Source organism: Hemitrygon akajei, chromosome 3 (assembly GCF_048418815.1).
Source record: "Hemitrygon akajei chromosome 3, sHemAka1.3, whole genome shotgun sequence".
Classification (NCBI taxonomy): domain Eukaryota; kingdom Metazoa; phylum Chordata; class Chondrichthyes; order Myliobatiformes; family Dasyatidae; genus Hemitrygon; species Hemitrygon akajei.
The window spans coordinates 121,610,839-121,637,702 of record NC_133126.1 but is presented as its reverse complement, the minus strand read 5'-3'; the positions used below and the strand labels follow the sequence as shown (position 1 = coordinate 121,637,702).

At 40.6% G+C, this 26,864-nt stretch overlaps 2 pseudogenes; both read right to left on the bottom strand.

Moving 5' to 3' along the window:
* Window positions 1-16: 16 nt before the first annotated feature.
* LOC140724571 (alpha-1,4-N-acetylglucosaminyltransferase-like) lies at window positions 17-12,920 on the bottom strand (annotated as a pseudogene).
* LOC140724570 (alpha-1,4-N-acetylglucosaminyltransferase-like) lies at window positions 12,813-17,826 on the bottom strand (annotated as a pseudogene).
* Between the last annotated feature and the right edge of the window lie 9,038 nt (window positions 17,827-26,864).

Here is a 26,864-nt window from a genome sequence, read left to right as displayed (position 1 = left end):
AATATCAGGTTTGAAATCAGGATCTACTATTGCTGGATTGAATTAAATTTTTGTACGTAGTTGGACAATGCAACTGGAAAAAATGTTCAAGTAATGATCCACTTCCAGCAGCAAATTTTCTTTTGTGTTTATGAATAAAGTTCCAGACATGTGCTCCATATGAATCTAAAAAGGCCCATTCTATATGCTCTTTTTTTCCAGGGAACAAAGTACCTCTGCCATGCTGGATATGGGACCGGATAGAAATGATTTGTGATCCATATAGAGTTGCCATTGCATTCCTTGCCAATGAAGGTAGCTAGTTTACTAGTATTGCACCATCTATTCAGCACACGGGTGATCAGTCGAGGACCCTGTTGACCCCAAATATCTCCATTGTAATGGGTCACAAAATCTTCCATGCAATTCCACAAAAAAGTATGGTTTTTATTATTGAAACCTAGTGCCGCATTATTGAGAATTTCTGTGCTCTCTGGACACGTAAAGTTTGCAAATGGTATAGACCTCAGGGATATAATGTCAGTATCCAGGTAGATTCCTCCATATTTCCAGATCAATGCTAACCTGCAGCCATCAGCAAGTACATGAGTCCAATATTTCTCCTTTTTTGGATTTACCTGTAGAATAAATGACAAGGAAATTTTCATTCATTATCTTAATTTCCTTTCTTGCTAAATCTAATTTCTGTCTCTTTTTCTCAATGTTGCAGACAGTTCTTTATGATAAGTGAAATATTATCTATCTTAACTTTTTATAAGACCATAAGGTTACTGTTGGCCTGAAAGATCTACAGATCAGTGAATAGAAATGAGGCAAAAATTGTGGAACCAGACAGAAGAAGTCGTTGTTCTTGCCAAGTGGTTGTACAAAGAGAGGTGGCCATTTTGTGAGATTATCCTTGCAGCCACTATTTTGTGAACTGTTTGGTAAACTGGTTCTTTCTCAAGGAGAGCTTAAGCAGAGCAAATGAATATTGACACAAGGAATTTCTGCTAATCTGCAAAACCTGAGTCCCTTCTCAGATACAAAATTATTTGTTATGTAAAATGACACGATTTCAGAAGGAAACTGCAAACAGCCCGTGATTGGGTTATCTGGACCCAGTGTTTGACTGATGTAGTTGGATATGTAAAGAGCTGAGAAGTTAATTGGTGTAAGAGATAAAGGGCTGGAGAAGAAGGAGGTGATGGTCAGATAGACAAATACAGAGATAAGTTGAAAGATGAAAATGGGAATGCAGAATGGTGAAGGAGAGAGTTGGGTTGTGTGGTAATTACTGGAAGTTTGAGAAATCTATGTTCATGCTATCAGGTTGGAGGCCACCCAGATGGAATACATGGTGTTGCTTCTCCAACCTAAGTCTGGCCTCATCGCACCAGTAGAGGAGGCCATGGACTAGCATGGCTGTAAACGCTCGGCAAAGCAGTCTCCCAATCTACATCGGGTGTCACCAATATGCTGCAGGCCACACTGGGAGCACCAGACACAGTAGATGACCCCAACAGACTCAGACGGTGCATGGGGTTCCCTTGAAGAGCCAAATGTGGATTTACACTCTGACTTCCATTTTTTGAGTGGATAGGACTTGCCTTCAAGGCTCTACGATGGGCCAGATTTTGATATCCTAAGGATGTGGCCTAAAAGATGATTGCGTCTTCAGATTTCACAGCCCTGTGGACAGGCTGACTCTAAGCTGGTGCTGCCAGCTGAAGTGTTGCAGGACAGAATGGAACATAGGGAGCAGCGGATTAGCTGTCGGAGACTTGTTAGGCTCTCTCTCTCTTTCTCTCATCGGTCGGTGAGAGATTGGTGCCGATTCTCCAGTCATAGAACTCGGTGGGGGGGAACAGCACAACTCACCTTTAACACCATAAATCACCAAGTTACTTTGTTGCGTCTCCCGTCTCGCTGTGAAATGGGGACACCTGTTTTCCCCTTATTAGGGAGAAAAAGATCTTGTGGAATGTTGAATGACCAGGTGAACGATTGTTTTTGTTGTACTGCAGATCATGGTCTTACTGGGATCTTTGCTATTGCATGTTTCGTGGGTGGAGGGCACTGATGTTTGTTGAAGTGGGTGGGGGTGGTGAAGGGCGTTGCTTTGCTGCAGTTTGTGTGTGTGGGGTGAGTAGGGGTGCTTTGGGGTTCTAATGTTTTAACTGTCATTGATTCTTTGGGGCACTCTTCTGTTTTTTGGGGATGTCTGTGAAGAAAATAATTTCAGAATGTACATTGTGTGCATTTCTCTGACCTTAAACAGAATTATTGAACTATTGGAAGGGAAGTTTGGATCCTGAATGACAGCTAGGGAGGAGGTGTAGGCACAAGTGTGGCATTTGCCAAGAGGAGTTACCGGGAGTGTGATCAGTGAGAAGGGACAAATGGAGAAGGGAGTCACGTAAGGAGTGATCTCTGCAGAAAGCCGAAAGCATGGGGGAGGGGGGTAAGTGGGAAAGATGTTCTTGGTGGTGGTATCCTGTCTGAGATGGTGGAAGTTACAGAGAATTGTGTGCTGGATGTGGAGGGTAGTGGGGTGACAGGTGAGGACAAGAGGAACCTAGTCCCTGGTTGGGTGGCTGGAGGATGGGATGAGGACAGACATGTGGAAAATGGAAGAGACGTAGTTGAGGGCTGCATTGATGGTGGAGGAAGGAACACCACTTTTTTTTGAAGGAGGACATCTCATCAGTTCAGGAATGAAAAACCACATGCTGACAACAGATGCAGTGAAGACAGAGGAACTGAGAGAAGGAGATGGCACTTTTACAAGTGACAGGATGGGAACATGTATAGTCCAGGTAGCTGTGGAATCAGTGTGTTGATAAAAGTTATCAGTAGATAAACTGTCTCTGGAGAGAGGCTGAGAGATTGGAAAGGGGAGGGAGGTGTTGGAACTGGAACAGGTGACTGCCTGACACGCTTGTTCCTGCAGCATTTTGTCTGTGTTGCCAGAGTGATGAAAGGTCATTGATCTGAAACACTAACTCCACAGAAGCTGCTGAAGCTCAGAAGCAGGCCATAAGGGCAGTGATCTTGGGATTGCTGCCTGTGTCCTGTGACAGTGAGGATAGGAATAGAATGAGGAGGCAGAGGCTGAAGAATTGGAGCATGAGGCATTGATTTGTATTTTTGGATAATTGTGATCTCTTCTGGGGAAGGTGTGACCGCTTTAAAAAAAAAAAAGGACAAGTTGCACTTGAATCCTAGAGGGACCAATATCCTTGCGGCAGGTTGACTGGAGCTGTTACGAGTGGTTTAAACTAATATAGTAGGGGTATGGGAAACGGGATGATAAAGCTGAGGGTGAGCCAGCCGGTTTACAAGTAGATGATGTAATATGAATGTAAGGAAGGACAAGCAAGTGATTGATTACAAATGCAGACAGAACAAACAGTTAATTTGTACCACAGAGGCAAAATTCAAAAGCGTAAAGCATGCAGGATGGAAGGTGCAGTATTTAAATTGTGTAGCATTTGAAATAAGGTGGATGAACTTGTGGCACAATTAGAGAACAGTCCGTATGACATTGTGGGCATCACCGAGTTGTGGCTGAAAGGAGGCTGCAATTGGGAGCTAAACATCAAAGGATATTGTCTGTATCAAAAGGACAGGCAGGAAAGTATAGGCAGTGGTGTGGCTCTGATGGTAAGAGTTGGAATTACATCTTTAGAAAGAGGTGACATAGGGTCAGAGAATGTTGAATCGTTGTGGATGGAGTTAAGACAATGCAAAGGTTAAAAAAGAACATTATGGGAATCATATATGGGCCTCCAATGGTAGCCAAGGTGTGAGGTTGAGATTGCAAAAGTAGCTGGAAAAGGTGTGTAATGACACAATTGTAATGGTGGGCTTCAATATGGAAGGGGATTTGGAAAATCAGGTTGGTGTCAGATTGCAAGAGGGAATTTGTTGAATGCCAACAAATGGCTTTTTAGAGCAGTGTGTGCTTGAGCCTACTTGGGGAAAGGCTATCTTAGATTGGGTGTTGTGTAATAACACAGATCTTATAGGGGAGATTAATGTAAAGGAACCCTTAGAAGATAGTGATCATAATATGATTGAATTCCTATTGCAGTTTGAGAGGTAGAAGCATAAGTCACATGTATCAGTATCACCATGGAATAAAGGGAATTACAGAGGCATAACAGAGGAGCTTGCCTGGGTGGATTGAAGGAGGATACTGGTGGGGATGATGGCAGAGCAGAGATGGCTGAAGGTTTTGAATAGTTCACAAGGTGCAGGATAGATGTGTCCCACAGAAGAAGTTCTCAATTGACAGGGGCAGCCAACTGTGGCTGACCAGGGAAGTTAAGGACTGCATAAAAGCCAAGGAAAGAGCATATAAGTTAGCAAAAGTGAGTGGGAAATCGGATGATTGGGAAGATTTTAAATCCATCAAAAGAGGTGTAAGAAGGGAAAAGATAGAATATGAGGGCAAACTAGTTTATAATGCATCTAGTTGATGGGTCTTGATGAGCAGTGCCACAAAGTCATGATGCATCTGAAATATTGGTGATTATTGTTGTGTTTGTTCTTAATAAAGACAAACTTGTGTGGGTAAAAAACTAAGACATTGTATATTTACAGAATGGCTTCACCTCAACCACATTTTACTCTGGACACTCCAGCCCACCAAGAGTGAGTGTCACCCATTCACCAGTGTCACATCTAGTTCCCAGCGAACCAATGTGTATTGCACACTGGGAATTCAAACTCATAATAAAGAGTTTGCACACACTTTAAATAACACATCTTTCCCCTTCAAAGAAAACAACACAATAGATTGTCCTCATAAAACTGCAAGACACAATAATGCTTACTAACAAAGATACTAACATAACCTTCAATTGTAACGGAAGTATACAATCCCCCAGTTACTCAATTACTGTCAATCCATCTCTGTGGTGGCTTAATAATTCCCTTTTGGGCTGCTATTTGTTACTACAATTGTCTTGCTTTCACTTGCAGCATTAATACTGGTGTCTTTTTGAGAACTCTGATTTACAAGTTAATTTCTTTCATATCCTTCTGCCAAGATCCTATTTCTTATTTCTGTTCTTGTTCCTGCTGTGTGACCATAATGTGCTCCATGTGCCTCATAATGGAGCTTTGGACTACATCCATGTGATCAGTGGATCTTTGCATAAGTTCCAACTGAAATGCATTGTGCTATGCTCCTCTGTTTTCACATCTTGCACTATTTTATCTGCACTGTGTAGTTCCTTAGCTTGTGCTTATGGTCTCCACTGCCTTGTACATACTCATGGTTTTTTCTAGCATCAAATCTTTTTCATAGAGCAAACTTTCTTTGAGAACATCATCTGTGATTCCACAGACTATTTTGTCTCTAACTAGTGAATCACTCAACTCTCCAAACTCACGGGACTCTCTGTGTGTGAAGCTCAGCTAAGTATTTGTCAAAGTCAGCACCTTGCTTCTGTTCACAGAAAAATAATTTACCTCATTCAAATGTGATGTTTCTACTTGGGACAAAATACTCCTTAAATTTTGTCATTGGAATGTCCAATGTAAAGGCTGTCCATCGTTTGAAAGCTGTCATAGATGTCCAAAGCACCTTCTCCGATTACATGTCAAAAGATGGATGCTTTCCCCAATAACACTATTAAAATAATTTTTATTCCCACCATTGTCCATAGATGAATTATGCAAAACACTAAAAATCAACAAAAGTGTTTGTTGCCCCCTGTCTGGTTCAGCCTCATTGACAATTGATATGCTTCCTACATCTTGGAGCTCTGACCAACGACCATTTGGGAATTCTGACCAGTGACCATTCGTACGTCAGAAATTTGAGAGGAGGGGATTTCACTCGGGTCCACTGACCGAGTAGAAAACGGCAGCAGTGGATCCCAGCAGCTTATTTGAGCTCTGACCAGTGACCAATCAGTATTTGGCATTGATTAGCAAGAGCAAATTAAAAGAATGCAGGAGCAGGCACATCAGTCGTCTTTGGACTGGATAGAGTTAGAGAAATCTTTGAGGCTTCAGTAAAGAGAGGTTTTAGTCAGAGAAGGGAAAAATAGAAGCTCTAGGTAAAGTTATTTTTCCTTCCCTTCTTTACATCTGCTCAGTTAGGGCAGTAGAGATGCCAGGCAGGTTGCTGAATGCTGATCTTATGGGATCTGGGAAAGCAGGGAGATCTCCAGTGTGCCTGACTATGACAATTGTATGAAGTGTATCCAGCTGCAGCTTCTAAAAATCTGTGTTACAGAGTCGGAGCTGGAATTGGGTGAACTACAGATCTTTTGGGAGGCTGAAGCGGTGATAGATGGGCCATATAGAGAGGTAGTTATACACAAGGTGCTTGGCACAGGAAACTGGATAAGAATTAGGATGGGAAAATGAGTTAGGAACATTCCACAGACTATTTTGTCTCTAACTAGTGCCAGTTCAATATTCTGGGGTTTCGAATCTGTTGTTATAGATGAAACAGAGCAGGTGGGATTAAAGGAGGAGGGGTGTCGTTACTAGTAAGAGAAAATGTCATGGCAGGTCTCTGTCAGGACAGACTGGAGAACTCGACTAGTGAGGCATTATGGGGGGAACTGAGAAATAAGAAAGGTATGACCACATTAATGGGGCAATTTTATAGACATCCCAAAAGTCTGTGGGATTTTGAGGAACAAATATGTAGAGATTGCAGACTGTTGCACAAAACATAAGTTTGTTATCGTCGGTGATTCTAACTTTCCACATACTGACTGGGGCCCCCGTACTGTAAAAGGAGTAGATGAGATAAAGTTTGTCAAATGTGTTCAATTAAAATGTAGAAATCCCAATGAGAGTGTGCAATACTTGATCTGCTACAGAGTAGGTGACAGAAGTTTGTGCAGGGAAACACTTTGGATCTAGTGATTATAATGCCATTAGTTCCAAAGTAAATATGGAACAGCCACTAGGATCCTGAGACTTAATTGGACCCATCATTCCTTAATTTTTCAATCTCTTTATTATTATTAATATCAACATGATAAGATTAATACATAGATAGTGGGATTACAAACTTACAAAGTTACACTGAACATGAAAGGATACACAAGCAATAATTACAATATAGTTAAATCTTCCCAAATCATGAATGATACAAATATCATATAAACAGAACAAAACTAGATATATCATATATTTTAAAAAAACAGAAAAGAGAAAAAGAAAAAAAAATTAACCCTAAGAAAACTAATCTAACAACCTAACACTAATAAGGAGGAAAAAAAAGAAAAGGAAAAAAAAAAGATAATGGGCTGTTTATAGTAACTATTAAAAAAGTACAAAATCATCGGTGTCGCCAACTCCGATCCTCTCAACATTTGTATAATCAAAACCGAAAAAATGAATAGGATTGGAACAGGGTCAAATTACATCATATGAAAATATTGAATAAATGGTCTCCATGTCTTTTCAAAATTAATAGAAGGGTCAAATACAACACTTCTAATCTGCTCCAAATTTAGACATAAAGTTTGAGAAAGCCACTGAAATACGGTAGTCCAAGGATTAATGTCCAAGGATAAATTGGCTCATTTTTATTCCCATATAAATCCTATATGTGACAGATGTCATTCTGAGATAGCATCTTTAACTCATATGTTTTGATCATGTCCACTTTTGAAAAAATATTGGAAAGACATTTTTAATATTATTTCCACGGTATTGAACATTGATTTACAACCTCATCCTATTACTGCAATTTTTGGTTTACCAATGATGGACTCAATCCATTTATCTTCTTCTGCTTGTCGAATGATTGCATTTCTTACATTAATGGCTAGAAGATCTATTTTGTTGAATGGACCCATCATTCCCGACTGACAAAAGAAGTTTTATTTAATTATTGTTAATCAGTTGATAGAGTGTGGAGAATGACTTCCATAATGAGTGATCTTTTTCCATGAACAGAGTTGCAAAAATATTAGCGGGTGAGATTATACCCAAGTGGGCTATAATGGTGCAGACTGACAGTGAGAAGGGAACACTGTAAGATAATGATAGAAACTTGTTAACTGTTGGGAGTCAAACAGAAGTACCAAATTCCTTATCAGCTGCAGAGCTCAGGATTTGGACAGAAAGGACAGTATGGTAAAGCAGGTGCTTTACAACTCCAAAGGAACAAACACTGTACTGAGTTCAATGAGAAGATAGGAGATACAGCACTGAAACAGGCCATTTGGCCTCAACCATCAGGCACTTGAACAAAAGGGGATAACTACACTCACTTGCCCATCCATTGAGATGTTCCCACAACCAATGATTCACTTTATGGACTCTATCTCATGCCCTTGTTATTTATTGCTATTTATTTGCATTTGCACAGTTCTTGTCTTCTGCACTCTGGCTAATCTATCATTGATCCTTTTATAGTTACTATTCCTTAGATTTGCTGAGTATGCCTGCAGGAAAATGATTCTTAGAGTTGTTTGTGCTGACATATATGTACTTTAAAAGTTCCCACCCCCACCCCCCCCCCCTCCCCAGATACTACCACTCACTCACACACTAGGGGACAATTTAGTGTTTGGTTACCATTCCAGCAAATCATCTTGATGAAGGAGGAATCTAGAGCACCCAACTGAAACTACACCTTCGCAGGGAGAAAGCACAGCCATTCTCGTGCACAGAATGGTACATTGATCACCAGTGTGTCTGTGTGGGGGCTGAGTGGAGAGCTGTTTAAGTGACTCAAGATGGTATTGCGTACAGTTCCAGTTGCCCCACTATAGGGAGAATGTTGAGTCTCTGGTGAGAGTGCAGAAGAGATTTACCAGGATGCTTCCTGGATTAGAGGGCACGTGCTGTCATGAGAGACTGGATAAACTTGAATTCTTTTCTCTGGAGTGCCAGAGCCTGAAGGCAGATCAGATAGAGGTTTTTAAGATTGTGAGAGGCATTAATAGAGTAGACAGGGAGTATCTGTTTCCTATGGCAGAAATGCTCTAATACCAAATGGTCTGCACTGAAGCTGAGAGGCGGTAGGTTGAAAGGGGATGTGAGTGGCAGATGCCTGGTACAGTGGTAGAGGCTAGGTAGAGGTAGTGGTACATTAAAGGCTTTTAAGAGACGTTTGGATAGGCAATGGATGTAAGGAAAATAGAGGGATATGGATATTGTGTAGGTGGGGGGACTAGTGTTTAGGTGATCTTGACTTGCTTTTTAGCGGGTTCGGTTCTTGAACCTGCTAGAATTATGAGAATTGTTGAAAAATGCAGAGAACAACAGATTACAGACAGAGAACACCAATTTCTGAATGAAAATGTGCCAACATTCCCTGTTTTGGAGACTGGGTAATGGGCCAGGGGATTGATCAGAAATGATTGGGTCCCCTTTAGAAACAACATATGAGAGTTTATTTATAGCTCTAACATGTTTGTTTAAAAGAAGCAACTGGAGAGACATGGAGACTTTGATTGTAGATTAAGGTGTATGATATGAAACACTCATCTGCACCTCTCCCTAACAGAATGTACCACTCCAGAAATTAACAAATTAGACCCAGCCATGCTCCATTTTCTCTTGAGAATAAAGTTGATAAGCTGAGCAACACTCTAGGTTGCTATTCTATCGATCCTACAAATGATGGGAGGAGGGCAGAGGGTATTTTCTTGTAAAAATGGACAGAACACAGATCACATTTGTCGGGCAAGGCTTATGAGCTATGGGTGGACCAAGCAAAACTGAATTATTCATGTATATAGCATCTGTGTATGAGTGCATAAGGCAGTGATTGCCGCAGATTGATGTTTTGAGCAATGGGCAATCACTGATTGGGATTAATTAGCAGGAACAAATGAAAATAAGGCAGGGGAAATGGAGTGGTCATCACTGGAGTGGACAGTGTTTGAGTGGGGTTTTGAGGCTTTAGACCTTCGAGGACTCATCAAGGAGAGGCTTTAGTCAGAGTAAGTGAAAGGCTGCATCTAGTTCTTTTTCCCCAAAGTTTATTTATTGTTTTGACTTCTTTATATTTGCTCATTTGGTCCGGATGAGATCCCAGTCAGGATAGTTGAATGCCACTTTTATGAGCTGTGGGAAGCAGTGTCCCTGACAGCCATAGCTGCAGGAAATGCATCTAACACTCCACTTATAGGAGTTGGAGCTAGAAGTGGGTGAACTCCAGATCATTCAGGATGCTGAAGGGGTGATAGATGGGAGATATAGAGAGGTAGTTACATTGAAGGTGCAGGACACAGGAATCTGTGTTACAGTCAGGAAGGGGGAACGGGATTAAACAGTCAATGCAGAATACTCCTGTAGCCATTCCCCTTAACAACAGATGTACCAAAGGGTGGGGGATGGCCTAGCATAGGAAAGTCACAGCAGTCACGTCTCTGACACTGTCAGGTTTTGTGACTCACAAAGAAAGTGGTGAGAATAGGTGAGCTGTGGTGATGGGGATTCATTAGCTAGAGAAACAGAAGGATGTTCTGTGGATAAGAATGAAATTCCCCAATGGTATGTTGCCTTCTGTGTGCTATGGTCCAGGACATCTCAGATCGAGTCCTCAGCATTCTTAAATGGGAAGGTGACCAGCTAGAGCTTGTGCTCCATGAAGGTATCAATGACATACAGTAGGTAAGAGAGGTGAAGAATTTCTGCAGAGTGAGTTCAAGGAGTTAGGTGCTAAGTTAAGGGGCAGGACCTCCAGTGTTGTGATCTCAGGAATGCCTCCCATGCCATGTGATACTGAGGCCAGAAATAGGAAGATTATACAGCTTGACACATGTCTAAGCAATTGGCGCTAGAGGGATGGCATGAGATTTTTGGATAGTTGGACTCTCTTCCAGGGAAGGTGGGTCCTGTAAGAAGAGACAAACTGCTCCAGAACTGGAGGAGACTAACATCCAAGCGGGAAAGTTTGCTAGTGCTGCATGGATGGATGGAACCAGAGTGCCAGAAGAGACATTTGAGAGGTTATGGAGACAGATGTTGTTAAAACGTCAGGAAAACTCAGACATCAAAAGGTTGAGTATGGTGCAAGGAATGTCCTGAGCTGCATATATTTCAATGGAAGACATTTTGTAGGAAAAGCAAAAGATCTCAGAGCATGGATCAACACATGGAATTATGATATTGAAGCCATTAGTGAGATTTGGTTCAGGACGGATAGGATTGGCAGCTCAATATTCCAGAGTTTTGTTGCTTTGGGTGTGTCAGGGAGTGGTCGGGTGGATTAAAGGAAGAGAGGTGGTGTTAATAGTTAGGGAAAATATCATGGCAGTGCACTGTCAGGATAGATTCTATCTTACCATGTATTGACTGGGTTCCCCATACAGTAAAAGGACTAGATGGGGTAGAGTGTATCAAATGTGTTCAGAAAGTTTCCTTAACTAGTATGTAGAAATCCCAATGAGAGAGTGGGTGATACTTGCTCCACTATAAAGGATGAGACAGGGCAGGTGACACAAGTTTGAGTAGGGAAACATTTTACATCCAGTGATCATAATGATCAAAGTAACAATGGAAAAAGATAGTTCTGATTAGTGGGTGAGATTTCTAAATTGATGAAAAGCCATTTTTGATGATATCAGAAAGGATCTGGCAAGTGAGGATTGGGACAGGCTGTTTTCTGGCAAGTGTGTACTTGTTAAGTGGGAGGCCTTCGAAAGTGACATTTGAGAGTATAAAGTTTGTATGCACCTCTCAAGCTTGAATGAATTATTTGAGGATGTGACAAACATTAATGAAGGTAGAGCAGTGGATGTGATGTATGTAGATTTTAGAAAGGACCCTGACAAGGTGTTCCATGGCAGGCTAATTCAGAAAATCAGAAGTAATGGCTCCAGAGAAACCTGACTGTGTTGATTGAAAATTGGCTTATGCACAGAATGGGAAGGGCAGTGGTTGTTAGAGCACAATCTGCCCAGTGTGTTCCATGGGGATCTTGGTGATTTTTATGAATGACTTGGGTAAGGATGTGAAAGTGTGGGTTAGTGAATTTCTAGATGACACTATAAGCCTAACAAATCTGCACTTCCCTTCACCGTATTCCATCTGTCACTTCTTTGACCATTCTCCTCAATCTATCCAAGGCTTCTGCTTCCTCAACAGAACCTGTGCCACAAACTTGGGAACAAACCCTTCATTTACATAATCCAGCTGATCAACACATTAATAGAAAAGTAGCAGTTCCAAAGCCAACTCTTACATACCACCACTCATTACTGACAGCTGTGTGAAGTGATTCATTTTGGAAAGTCAAACTTGAAAAGGCAGAATACAGGATTAATGACATGATTCCTAACAGTAATGATGAACAAAAGGAACTCGGGGCCCATGTCCATAGATCCCTCAAAGTTGCAGCACATGTTGATCGTGTTGTTGAGAAGGCGTCTGGTGTGTTGGCCTTCATTATTCAGGGATTGATTTCAAAAGCTGGGAGGTAATGTTGCAGGTCTATAAAAGTCTGTCTAGCCAACACTTGGAGTACTGTATTCATTCCTGTTTGCCGTGTTATCGAAAGGATATGAAAGCTTCAGGGAGGGTGGATGGGAGATTTACTATGATGAAAACAGGATTGGAAAAGATACCCTGATTCAACTCAGCCTTGAGGAAATGTGAAGATGAACAAGGAAGACAAAGAGCACTGGATGATTCACCAGAGGCCAGAGGAGATGATCAATGCTTGTATGGCAATTAAATTCTACAAAAATGTTAAAAATTAAAGTTAAAAGTTACATTAATCAAAAGTTACAACCTACAGTAAAAAAAGTTGACCAACAAAAATTCACACTGATTTTCAAATAGGTCAATAAAATTTAAGTAATCCTTATCAATGTGGCTGATTCTTTCACTGCACTCAGTACCTCTGACCAGGTGGTGCAGAGAACTTTGAATTTCCCATTATTTTCATACACTGCATGCAAATTGCTATTTGGTAGATCTGTCAAGTAAATTATGCCACTCATTGTACAACATCAGGTCCTGAATCAGGATGTATTATTGCTGGATTGAATCAAATTTTTGTATGTATTTGGACAATGCAGCTGGAAAAAATGTTCCATTAATGATCCACTTCCAGCAACAACTTTTCTTTTCTTGTGTTTATTCATAAAGTTCCAGCCATGTGCTCCATACGTATCTGAAAAGGCCTGTTCTATATGCTCCTTTTCCAGGGAGCAAAGTACCTCTGCCATGCTGGATATGGGACTGGATAGAAATGATTTGTGATCCATATAGAGAAGCCATTGCATTCCTTGCCAATGAAGGTGGCTAGTTTACTAGTATTGCACCATCTCTTCAGCACATGGGTGATCAGTCGAGGTCCCTGCTGACCCCAAGTATCCCCATGATAATGATCCAGAAAGTCTTCCATGCAATTCCACAGAAAGGTATGGTGCTTATAATGGAAACCGAGTGCCCCATTACTGACTGTTCCTGTGCTCTCTGGACATGTAAAGTTAGCGAACGGCATAGACTTCAGTGATATAATGTCAGTATCCAGGTAGATTCCTCCATATTTCCAGATCAATGCTAACCTGCAGCCATCAGCAAGTACATGAGTCCAATATTTCTCCTTTTCTGGATTTACCTGTAGAATAAATGACAAGGAAATTTTCATTCATTATCTTAATTTCCTTTCTTGCAAAACATAATTTTCCATCTCCTTTTCTCTTCCTGATGCTAAAGACAGTTGTTTGTTATAAATGAAATATTATTTCAATCATAACTTTGTATAAGACCATGAGGGTACAGTTGGCCAGAAAGATCTGCAAATCAGTGGACAGAAATAAGGCAATGATTCTGGAAACAGACAGAGAAGATGTCTTTGTTCTTGCCATCTGGTTGCACAAAGGGAGGCAGCCATTTTGTGAGACTGTTCTTGTAGCCACAATTTTGTGAAATGTGGTAAACTGGTTCTTTCTCAGGGAGGGCTTAAACAGAGCAAATCACCATGACACAATGAGTTTATGTTAATAACCTGCAAAACCTGAGTCCATTCTCAGATATGAAGTCATTTATTATGTAAAATGGCAGAATTGCAGAAGGAAACTGCAAAGAGCCTGTGGTCGAGTTGTCTGGACCCTGTGTTTGATTAATGTAATTGGACAGACTTGAACCAGTCTGAGCTGGAAAGAACAAACAAAGTCACCTGAGGCACAAGTCTGAAGTGAAAGCCATGAAGCAATACAGCTGTTGTCTTTAGCCACTCAAGGGTGAGCTTCCTGCAGTCATCAATTGGAGTTTAAATCCCATCGCTGTCTGTAAGAAATTTGTATGCTCTCCCCATGACAATTGACGGCTAGGGTCAGTGAGTTGTGAGCATGGTATTTTGGTCCCAGAAGCATAGCAAGCTTTGTAGGTGTCCCCCTACACAAATCTTGTTAATTTGAATTAACGCAATGATTTCACTGTATGTTTCAATGTGACAAGCATATCTAATGTTTATCTTTAAGTGCATCACTTGAATGTTTTAGGACTGAATTCCAACTGCAGTCACTCTGCCAGCTTTCCAACTGATCTACAACTTGCTGTAGCTCAGACAGCCCTCCTCAGTATCACTGACATCACTGACCACTCCAAATTTACGACTCATACTGTTGATCCGATAGTCACATCAAAGTCATTGATGTTATTCAGCAGAAGTCCCAGAAGCGATCCTTTTCATACACAACTACTCAGAGAGGCAATCCTCCACTTCTGCCCTTTGCTTGCTATCACACAGCCAGTTGTAAGTCCACTAAGGACCCTCACCATCTGGGACATGCTACTTTTCCTCATTATTACCATCAGGGATAAATGAGATACAAGAGCCTGAGGACCCAAAATCAGTGCATTCGGAATATCTTGATTCCCTCTGCCATCAGATATCTTGCACTGTACTGCTGCCACAAAACAAATTTCACAACGTATGTCAGTGATAATAAACCTGATTTTCATTTAGACCCTCTCCCTGCTCCAATCTGAGGTTCCTACCTGCATTAAGACCACTAGAGGAAAGTAAGGCCTACCTTAAGAGGAAAGTAAAATGGGAACCACAAGAGTGTCGAGAGTCGACAGCACGTGATACCGTATAATACTGGCTGAACACCATTCACCAATCAGCTATAGAAAATGTTCAGGAGCCTAAAGTCCCACACTCAATGAAACTTCTTCCCTGCATCATTACGTTTAATTGGTAATGGTACTGGAATTTGTTTTTATTTGTGACATCTACCACAAAGGGAGAAAAGGCTGCCTTGCATAAAGGGGAAAACATTATCATTACATTGAGCTGTGTTTGTTGGCATCCATCTGTTTCAAAGGACAATGGGTGATGATGATCATCATCACAAGCCTGGGCAGAAGGTATGGAGATTCTGAGATGCCCAGTCGTCAAAATCTCCCCCTTGGCCTCACCAATTTAGTCCAAAGGAAAGCTTATGAAGCAATACGTTTGGCACCAGCTTGGCTGTTTTACATCTGTAGTCTTTGACGCTCCCGAGGCTGCCCACAAGGCAGTAGGGCTATTTACCCATAGCTCAGGAAATTGAGGTATATCAAGGTAAAAGAATATCAACACAGAATAAGGTGTAAAAACTACAGAGAAAGTGCTATACTGGGCAATTACAATGAGCAAGATCATAATGAGGTAGGTTGTGAGGTCAAGACTCTGGCTTATCATATGCAAGAAACTTCTAATTGTCTTATTGCAGTAGATAGAAGTTAGCACTGATCCTAGTGGTTCAAGCTTTCATGGTTTATACCTTCTGCATGAGGAGAGAGGGTAGAATGGTGAATATTGAGTTGGCTGCTTTGATTATACTAGCTACTTTACTGAGACTGTGAGAAATATAGGCAATGTCCATGGAAGGGAGGTTGGTTTTCATAATGTGCTGAGCTGTGTCCACAACTCCCTGCAGTTCCTTGCAGTCACATGTAAAGCTGTTTCCATATGAAGCCATTATGCATCTAGACAGAATGTTTTCTATGGTACGTCAGTAGACATTCATAACGGTTGACAGGGGTGTGACAAATTTAATAGCCTCTTCATTTAGACATAGCTGAACTCTCTTGGCCATGGTGTGGTTGGGCAGGATAGGCTATTGGAGATGTTCACTTGTAGAAACTTGAAGCTTTTAACACACCCAACCTCAGCAAAATGTTCTGCAAATGCATTAAGCTCATCGAGGAAAGGATGTGTTTCTGTCGGCAAAATCTTTTTGTGAGATAAAGTGGAATGACTTTGAAGATTTTCAGAAAGGATCACCCAAGATAATTGAAGAATTATGTGTAATTGTTAATGATCTGTTAAGAAAGGAGGTGGAAATGGTTGACGTTTGGGAGAATTATACCAATTGGCTAAGGCAGATGGACGTTACTTCCCACCACTGATGGGTTATCTTCGAGGGTTGATCCCTGAAGGCCAATGTTATTTTTGTTATTAATTATTCAGTTTGTAATTGTACTGCTTGCCTTGATTTTAAAATCCTAGTTAAAAACTGAGTAAGAAAGGAAACTGAAAGATGGAAGTTAAACAAGATCAATTAACTTGCTTGGCCCCATCACTCTCTCTCTACTCATGACCTACTCAGGTCCTCTCACACACATACCAACTTCTTTCCTAATCATATCCCATTCTCTATCTCAATATCACCCAGTTAATTTCTACTCCCTCTCCTTCATCTGCCCATCACCTACACACTGGGTCCTTAACCCACCTCTGCCCCACAGGTCACATCTATTCACCATCTATCACTTATTGGCTTCCACACATCACCTCCCTTTCTTATCTATCTCTGTTACTATCCTCTCACGCCTATTCCCACCAGTAATCATTTTTCATCTCACAGCACCTTTGCATGTCCATAGAGGAGAGATTTCTGCTTCTTGGTCATGTGAGAAAGGAAGTCATTATTTGCAGAAGTTACTTATCTATCTTCCAGGTGCCCAATTACCTCTTCCAAGTCAAACATCAAATTACCTGTACTTCTACTGATTTTAGCATCAGGACTCCTGTGCTTTCCACACTGGAGAATCCAAAGCCAGGTTAGGCAGATGACTGTTGTACAGATATCTCTGCTCAGTCTGTAGTTGAGACCCAGAGTATCCGGTTTGAATTTTTAGTCATTTATTTTCCCCCCTTTCTCTGTACAGCACTGCCTTGTCTCAAAATACACCATGTTCCTTTCCCTTTGGTGACCATTAGCGTGTCTGCCCTGCCTCCAACACCTGGCCTGCAGTAAAATGCTCTCAGAAACAACACTGGTTTAAGAGTAAAGAATAGGCAAAGTAATGTTTGTCAATGTGGCATTGCCTTTCACTGCATTCAGTACTTCTGCCCTGGATATTCTATTTCCCGTCAGTCCTACCAATACTCTACATTCATTTAAAAACAAGTTAATTTGAGTCAAACACTAAGTTTACCAAACAAAATCAGATATTCCTGTTGATTACCTTTTGATATCAGCTTTTCAATGGAGTGTCTTCAAACAGTTCAGTGACATTCAAGGGTAGAATGGTGACATTCCTCACTGAGGAGAGCAAAGGGATTCCTTTGTACTCAGGCTGTGGATACTGGCTCAAGTTGCCTCTGAACCCCTTCATGAAGTAATAGGTTGGTTTGTCTGGGTTTCGGAGAGCAGCAGACTCCACTGAACACACCACTAATGGTGTCGGCTCTACGTTGTCAGTCGACTCCACAAACATAATCCCGGGTTTCTTGTCTGGGGATGCAAGATCAGAAACATTTTCCCCAGAATTGTTTTTTACCTGGGATATTCTAAAAATGTAACTTTTAATGAAATAATAGCCTTCCATCTCCCAGCATTTGTACCATACACCTGCAGCTGCAGGTAGTAAGACAAAGAAATATCCTTTCTGCCTGGATATCATGGCGTGAAGCTGAGATTTTTGTCAAATGTTCCTGCAAAACAAAGATGCATGTTTTGTTTTCAACACTGACCACATGAACTCAAGTATATTTAGATGTATAAAAAAGGAACACAAATGAATCCCATTATGAATGCCAGCAATTATTCTTCAACAAAACACATTAAAAAGTAACTGGAAAATAATGAATGTTCAGTATTTACTGTTCTGAAGTTATGGACCCAATAACAAAATGATCATGAAAGTTATCAGAAACATGATTTGCAACATAAAAATAGACAATGCCAGAAACACTCGGCAGGTCACACAGCATCTGTGAAAACAGAGCAGAAGGTCCAGGTTGAAAACCCTTTGTCAGAAACACAATGAGAGAAAAAAAATCAGATTTAAATTTTAAAAAGTGTAGAGGTGGGGTGCGTGGTTTGGAGAATAGAAACAACTTTCCACAAGAAAATAAATGGGACCAAGATATTGACCCTTCCTCTCTCACTCTGACCTACTCCTTCCAGAAACTGCAGACTTCCTCTCACAAAGAACACCAATGACCTCATCCTTTTGCTGACAAGGTATCACAGTTCCATTTCCGTGAACTGTTTGCTAATTTGCAGAGGCCAAGTGTCAGCTCTCAGACATTACTCATCCATTGGATCACGACACAACCAAATCATCAATCCTTTGCTCACAATCACAATGGACTCTTCTCGCTCGGTCTCTCTCTATTTCTCGATCTCCACTTTCTCCTTTCTCTCTCTCTTTCTCTGTCTTTCTCTGTGTGTGTGTTTGTGTATGCCTATGTCTGTGCATGTCTGTGTTTCTGTGTGTTGTCTATGCGTAGCTTTGTCCATTCCAAGATTGCAAATCTGATCTCTGATTCTGTCAGTGCATTAACCGTGACGAGTACAATGACATTGTGGATTTTTTCTTGAACTGCTCCCAGATACTGGATGCATCACTAGAAGAGATTTCTACAATCACTAATTGCCATCCTCTCTTGATCTCTAATCTGTTGATCATGCTGACAGTCCACATGCAGTGGAAATACCTTGTTATTTCAACTTTTCCAAGACGACATGAAAGCCTGTGTCTTAAAGACAACCTTTTCTCACAGCTACCACTGCATTGAAAATATCACACAAAATTCCAGCTGAGCCACAGTATAAGGAACAATTCTGCTGAAGATTTGCCATCATGATGCCACAAATGGCTGACATTGGGTCTCTATCCATCATCCCATGGGATTACCAAGGCAAAACATAACATTATGCTGGTGAGTGCTCGAGTAACACTCCCAACCTGCACTGGCAAGAAATGGCTTGTAATTTGTGCAGAGTATGTTTGGTGCTTGAAAGGCAAAAGTGCAGATGATGAAAATCTGAAATAAATCTTAATGTACCAGGGGAACATGTGTTAGGCAGTACAAGTAGAGTGGAAGCCAGAAATTAATGATCCAATTCAATGACACTTCATTAAACTCAGAGAAGATTAAAATCAGAGATGTTTCAAGTTGCAGAGCCGAGTGAGGGGTGGAGAGGACAAAGTTAGTGACAGTGATAGGGTGCAGACCAACAGAGACAGAGCTACATGGACCATGGTGGTGTGAGCTGCGAGGGTATTGGTGGCTGGTGAATCACAGCGGATCTCTGTGAGGATGAGTGAATAGAAGGAGAGGAGAGAGGATGGGGAGAGGAGAGAGGATGGGGAGAGGGGAAAGACAGTGCAGGAACGAGGAGACACAAAACACCACAGTTACTGGAAATCTGACTGCAGAGAGAATGCTGGAATGTGTTTGGCAGCAGTGTAGAGAGAGGAACCTGAGTTAATGTTATGGACTGATGACCTTTCATCAGAAATGCTCAGCTCTGCCACAACTGGAAAACTGTTCAGCAATAATCATGTTGCACCTTGCAGAGTATAATATGATTAATCAGAAGATTGTATGATGTTTCTGTTTTTTGAGCTAAGTTTTCTGCTTCATTGCAAAATACAATATGTTGAACTGTTCACAGTTGGGGTGTCATGATGCTGTGGAAGAAAGATCTCAAGAAATGAGATCAGTGGCAACGGCCAAGTGGTCCAGAGGAGGTGTGTGGTGATGTCTCAGTCCGCCATTCAGCTTCTGTAAATTTTAGGTTATCAAAAGTGCAAAAAGACCAGTAGCTTTGATGATGATTTTGGGATTTTTTTTTTGCATCTTACTTTCATCCATCGAAGCCCATCATCGGCTCAGCCCTCGTCTCCTGAGTAGAAATGTTACTCCGCTCAATGGTTAACATTGAATTCAGAGAGGGTTTAGTCAGAAAGAGTAACTATTTCATATTGGTGGTCAGTATTAAATAGATCTATAAAGAATAAGAGGCCAGAACGAATGGAATGAAGGTTCTGGAGGACGGAAAAATTGTATACAGAATATAGTAAACACTGGTAGCAAAGGAAGTAGGTGTGGAGTTGGGTGTGGAGGGAGAAGAACTCAACACCATGTAAGTCTTGGAGTTTATTGATATGAGGAGCTTTGGAAAATGAAGCTGAGAACTCTGGGAAATGTTAAACATTAGAAAAAGTGAAAGATCAGAGGGTAGTGAAGTTGGAGCAAAAAGGGAGACTGGGAGCAGTGACAGGGGTGGGGGAATGGGAGTCAGTGCTAACACAAGGTAACAAACTCTCGAAAGGTTATTTCAATTTGTAAACAGCTGTGAATTTTGACATCTCAGATGAAGGAAGAAATGACTGTAGTGAGTTGAGTTGAGGGGTAGGGCAAATCAGAGAGAGAAACAAAGCTGTTATAGAGAGAGCCCAAGGAAAGCCAAGGTCATATTTGAGCCTTGGGACTAAACAGTGATTTTGGATGAACAACATTTCCCACTGGCATCAGTTCTGGCCATTACAGGGTTGTAGAATTGTGCATGTGGAAATACGACATTCAGCCCACTGAGTCTCCATATATATTTGCACTGATATATATGGTGATACATTTCTACTCAGAGGACGAGGGTTGAGCCGATGATGGGCTTCGATGGATGAAAGTAAGATGCAAAAAAAAATCCCAAAATCATCATCAAAGCTACTGGTCTTTTTGTACTTTTGATAACCTAAAATTTGCACTGAGTCTTCTTTATATTTGCCCTCCTCCAGACAGATCTGTTGCAAATAACAAGCCCTCAACAACGGCACCATCTATGTTGTTTACTCTCAGTGTGAACCTGACCACATTCCTACACTCCTCACCTTTCTAAACAATTTCAGACATTTCTTACATACCCATATTCTGTTCTTCCAATGAAAAATACCTGTTGTAAACATCAAAGTAATTACACCTCCACAACTGAATTGCAGCTAAACCAAGCATTTCATTGATAACAACACACACAAAATGCTGGTGGAACGCAGCAGGCCAGGCAGCATCTGCAGATTTCCTGGTGTTTGATTTTTAATTTCATTGATATATCAGTGCTGGCCTTATTGTGATCTACTGTAGGTGTAGTTGGACAAGCGCCACCGGCACTGCCACTTCGAGCCGAGGCCCAGGCTGTGCTGCTCCATCCCCGGTGACCCAGCCACATTCGCCGGCTGCCGCAACACCCGGCCCAGAGCGCGGTGCGGTGAAACACCCCAGGTCCGGCTGACCTGGTTGGTAGCACCTGGTAAGGGTCTCTTGTTCGAGGTTTCGAGCGATGGCCAACGGCGGACCCAACAGCAGACTGGTGGGGAATGCGGAAGAGCTACGACCTTGGAGACAATGGTAGATTATCTACCAAGAAGAGAGGTGGCGATCTCTTTAATCTCACGCGGCAGAAGACAAAGGCAAACCACTGCTGTAACCTGTCAAGTGCACGATTTCCCAGTATGTCAGTCTTAATAAAGGATCAAAACAACGACTTTACTGGAGCCACGAATAACAGTAGTGGAGTCACGTCCGACAACAGTAGGAATGAGGCTACCAGGTTCGTCATCAACCAAAAACCTGATGTCAGGTTAGCTACGTGGAATATCAGATATCTTCTTACATGAGGTAAACTAGAAAATGTGATTATGGAAATGAAAGGACTGAAGATAAACTTACTCGGACTATGTGAAACGAGATGGGTAGAGGGAGGATGGCTCAAAAGGGATGATGGATACCAACTGATCCGTTCAGGAGGAAGTGAACGTCAGCACAGAGTTGGAATTTTGGTAGACAAGCAAACAGCAAGAACTATCAAAGGCAGTGTATCCATTAACGAAAGAGCGATGATGATTAAAGGCTAAACCATTTGACATTCATGTCATACAGGGCTATATGCCAACCACGGACCATGACGATGATGAAGTCGATATGGTCTATGGAGAAGTTGAAAAGCTAATGAAAAAGACTAAAAACAACAAGGTAACTGTGATTGTTGGTAATTTTAATGGCAAAGTTGGCAGCGGAAGAGAAGTTCTGACTGTAGGACCCTTTGGGCTTGAGGAAAGAAAAGACCACAGAGAAAGACTGGTTGAATTTGGAAAATCTAACAAACTAATGATTGCGAACACCTGGTACAGTTTGCCAAAATAGAGACTGTACATGTGGACCAGTCCTGATGGTTCAGTAAAAATCCAAATTTACTACATTTTTGTATCCAATCGGTTGTGGAATGGAGTGAAGCAGGTGAAAACGTATCCTGGTGCTGACTGTTATACAGATCACGTTCCTGTGGTATTGGACACAGGTGTGCATTTGAAGAAGCTGAGAAAGGCCAAACCATCAAACAAAATAGACTTTGATTTGCTCAGTACGGATGAAACAAAAAAGATTGAATATTTGGTCGAAAGAGAGAATATATTTTCAGTCTTAAATGACGAGGACAGCAACATGACAGTGGAGAACATCTGGGAAGAGTTTAAAACAACATTGCTGTAAAGACTTTGGGTTATCAGAAAAAGAGCAAACGACGTAACCCTTGGTTCACCGATAAGCTGAGAAAGTTAACTGAAGAAAGAAGGAAGGTAAAACATCGGGATAAGAAACGCTACAAAGACTTACACCGCTTGATTCCAACAAAATGCAGGAAGCGAAAGTGAATTGGATGAATGAACAGTGCGATGAAATGGAGCAGTATGAATGAAGTCATGATTATAGAGTGTAAAGGATATGACAAAATGAAGGAGGACTGTGCCTTCAGCTGGGTGTATCGAAGATGGTAGCAGTAATCCATGCCTTGATAAAGAAGAGATCATGGACAGATGGGTTGAGTATATCTCGGAATTATTTGAAGATAACAGGATTGAAGATTTACCAGAATTAAATTGAATGACTAATCAACCTAAAATATTGATATCAGAGATAGAAATTGCGATCCGAATCTTTCCCGCTTTTTGCTTCTCGTGATCTGGTATTCATTTCCAGTGAATTAAAGTCAAGGTCCAAAAGTATATCTATAGCATAAACCTTTTGGTATAGGTATAGAAGAGAGTAAATAAGGGTGGCTATAGGTAATAAAAGTAAAGGGAACAGAGCGAAGCCAGATTAGATCTCACTCCATGAGCGCCACCAGGAGATTCGGATCCTAATGGAAAAAGAGATGGTGATTCTAAACAATCTAAGCAGGCTCCATTAACTGTTGAAGCAATATGGAAACTTATAGATGATAAACTTACTCAAAAATTTGCCATGTTTGAAGGAGTTTTAAAGATGATTGAGGATAATTTTAGATTGCTTAAACATGAAGTTGAACTGCAGCAAGCAACAATTTTAGAACTTGACGAGGGAACTCAGCAGAGACCGAAAAATCGCAACTTTGGAACAAAATTTAGCTTCAGTGTCTCAACAACTGGATTGTTATAAATCTAAAGTTATCGACCTTGAAAATTGATCTCGAAAACAGAATCTATGGATAATCGAGCTTCCTGAAGATATTGAGGAGGGTGATCCTATTAAGTTCTTTTCTCAATTTTTATTCGACGTGTTTGGCAAAGAAGTCCTGGATGACCCTCCATTAATCGACCACGTCCATTGCTCATTACGTCCAAAATCTACTCATCCATGGCCAGTGATCATTTGTCTCCATTATGCTCATATCAAGGAACGTCTGATTCAATTTGCTTGGCGGAAAGGCATGTTTGAATTTAAAGATTTCAAATTTTGCTTCGTTGAAGAATTTAGCCCCAAGGTTCTAAAGGAACAAATGGCATTTAAACCTCTGATGTCGGAATTTTTTTGTATGGGTTTCAGACCAGCTCTGCTTTTCCCTGCTTGTTTGAGGATCATTCTCTCTGATAATTCCCGTTGTCTCTTCAACACATTAAATGAAGCTCAAAATGGAGATACATTCGCTCCCTTTATTTTTACATTTCAAGATGCGTTTTGCTTTCTTTTTCCCATATGACCTTATTTTCTTGCTGCGTCATTTTCAATTGTTTATGTGTGGGTTCTCTTTTTTGGTTTGTACTGTAGATGTTTTTAGTATTTCTAGATTAACTTTGCTGTTCCTTTTTGGGATTATGCTCTTCTTTATTTTTTGAAATTATTTAGTAGATGTTTTGGTGTTCAATTTCTTTTTATCTTGAATGGAGTTACATTTTCTTGTGTTATGCCCGCAGCCCCCTCCTTTGTGAGAATCACAAGAGCACTAGTGGGTTGGGTCAGAGGACCCAGGAAATGGGAGAGAGACATGCCGAATGCCTCGTTCCCCGGCGATGCAAAATAACGCGACATTGGCCATTGTCTCCTGGAGACACATTTGTGGATTGGGGACTATGCTACGTGCAAGCCCTCGGGCAAAGTGGGCTGGTTGAGAGAGAGATTGCATCACCCCCAACCTGATTGACATCTACTACCCTGCGAGTCAAGATAAAAGAGGGGCTGTAGAGACGGCCCCTCAGATGCACCAGAAGAAACGCTAGTGATCCCGTAATAGCGGGAAGCCATTTGAAGGAAGCCACGTGCGTTCGGTTCCCTTGCCTGGGAGCCGGTGGCTGGTACCACGGACAATGATTTTTGAACTAATAACGGGGAACCAACTTCCCCGACTCAACGGAACGGCCTCATAAAAGACACGGGCAAGTTTAAGACTGTCTCTCTCTACAACCCAAAAGAGCTGCATCTTTAATGACAATTGACTTTTATTTCTTCATCGGACAATACAGTAACCCCTAGACAAATGATAGAGTTATTTCTTATTGATGATTATGATTACACCCGCGCTTTTAGATTGAGTATTGACGACATATATTATCTGAATGTTTGTATTAATCTTATTTTTGTGCCCCTTTATAAATAAAGACTTTTAAAAATAGTACCATCAGACTTCAACGGACCTCTCTATCTTTGCTGGTAAGTGACCCAGTTACGGGGTACGTAACACTTGTTTTTTACATTTTAAGATGTCGTTCTGCTTTGTTCTTCCCATAAGACCTTATTTTCCTGCTGCGTCATCTTCAATTGTTCATGCATGAAAATAATAATTAACAACATAAACTGGTGCTTGCTTTCTCTTTTTTTCTGCAATACTAGTATCTTGGTACTCTGTTCCATGATTTAAACCTTTTCTAAAAATAGTGGTAGTTTTTATTTTCTTGCTTTTTTTGATAATATTTGTCATATACTTGTTGAATTATGGGTAGCGTTTCTTTACGAACTTTTATCTTTTGGGCTGTCATCAGGGGAGATGGGGGTAGATTTAGTCTTAGCTTATCTTTTGGCCAATCTCTGGCCTATTTCCGGGTCTTTCTGGGTGGGGGGAGAGGATTTCTTTCTTTTTAGATTAGATTTTTTTTCTCCTGGGCTATTTTAAAACTACTAAAATGTCCAATATGTCGTAACTTACGGTTCCTCTTTAAACCTTTTTTCCTCTTCCGAGTTCATGAGTTTGTATTCTGGTTAACCCTTTACATACCATATTACTGGTCTTATTATGATGGATAAGATTATTAATTTTGTTTCGTGTAATACAAATGGTTCAAATCATCTGATTAAACGGGAAAAAATTTTCAAGGTATTCCAAAGAATGAATGCCCAGATCATTTTTGTACAAGAAACTCATGTGAGGAAAGAGGATAATCAGCATTTTTTCAGGTTTTGGAAAAACTAACAATACAATTTGAATTCCCAGGCTAAAGTGAGAGGTGTTTCTATTTTTATAGATTTGTCTATTTCATTTGTTCATTACGAAACAATTTCAGATTCGAATGGTAGATTTTTGGTAATTACTGGCCTACTCTGTAATGAAAAAGTGGCAATAGTTAATGTTTATGCTCCAAATACTGATTATCCTGAATTTTTAAACACTTATTCATATCCTTTCTCAATTTAAATGACTATATGCTGATAATGGGAGGAGATTTTAATTGCTGTTTAAGTCCTTCAATGTATAGATCTAAGTCTAATCAGGTGCTTCTAAATAAATCTGCTACCTTTATTAATTCCTTTATGCTTGATTTTGGAATTTCAGAAATCTGGAGGTTTCTACATCCAGAGGAAAAAGAGTTTTCATTCTTTTTTCATGTTTATCATAGTTATTCTCGAATTGACTACTTTTTTAAATTGACTTTCATCTAATTCCCTCTGTTACTGACTGTAATTATGATTCCATTGTCATTTCTGACCATGCGCCACTGAAACTTTCTATTAAACAAATGGATATGCCTTCTAGTTTTGGCCAATGGCGATTTAATTCTGTATTATTACATGACTCAGACTTTGTGAATTTTGTCAAGGAACAGATTGATTTTTTCTTTTCAACAAACTCAAGGGATGAAATTTCCAGCGGGGTACTATGGGACACTTTTAAAGCATATATCCATGGACAGATTATCTCATATTCTGCTGGACTGAAAAAAAAAACCAAATCAATAATGAGATTTATATGTTGGTTGATAAGATTAAAGCAATTGATATGATATACTCTATTGCTCCTAGTCAGGAGCTTTATAAAAAAAGGGTCGAACTTCAAATGGAGCATAGTTTACTTTTAACATCCTCGACTGAAATTTAATTAACTAAGTCTAGGAGTCTGTTTTATATTCATGGTGATAAATCTGGTAAACTATTGACTAGTCAATTGAAATCCGCTTCAGTTAAATGTCAG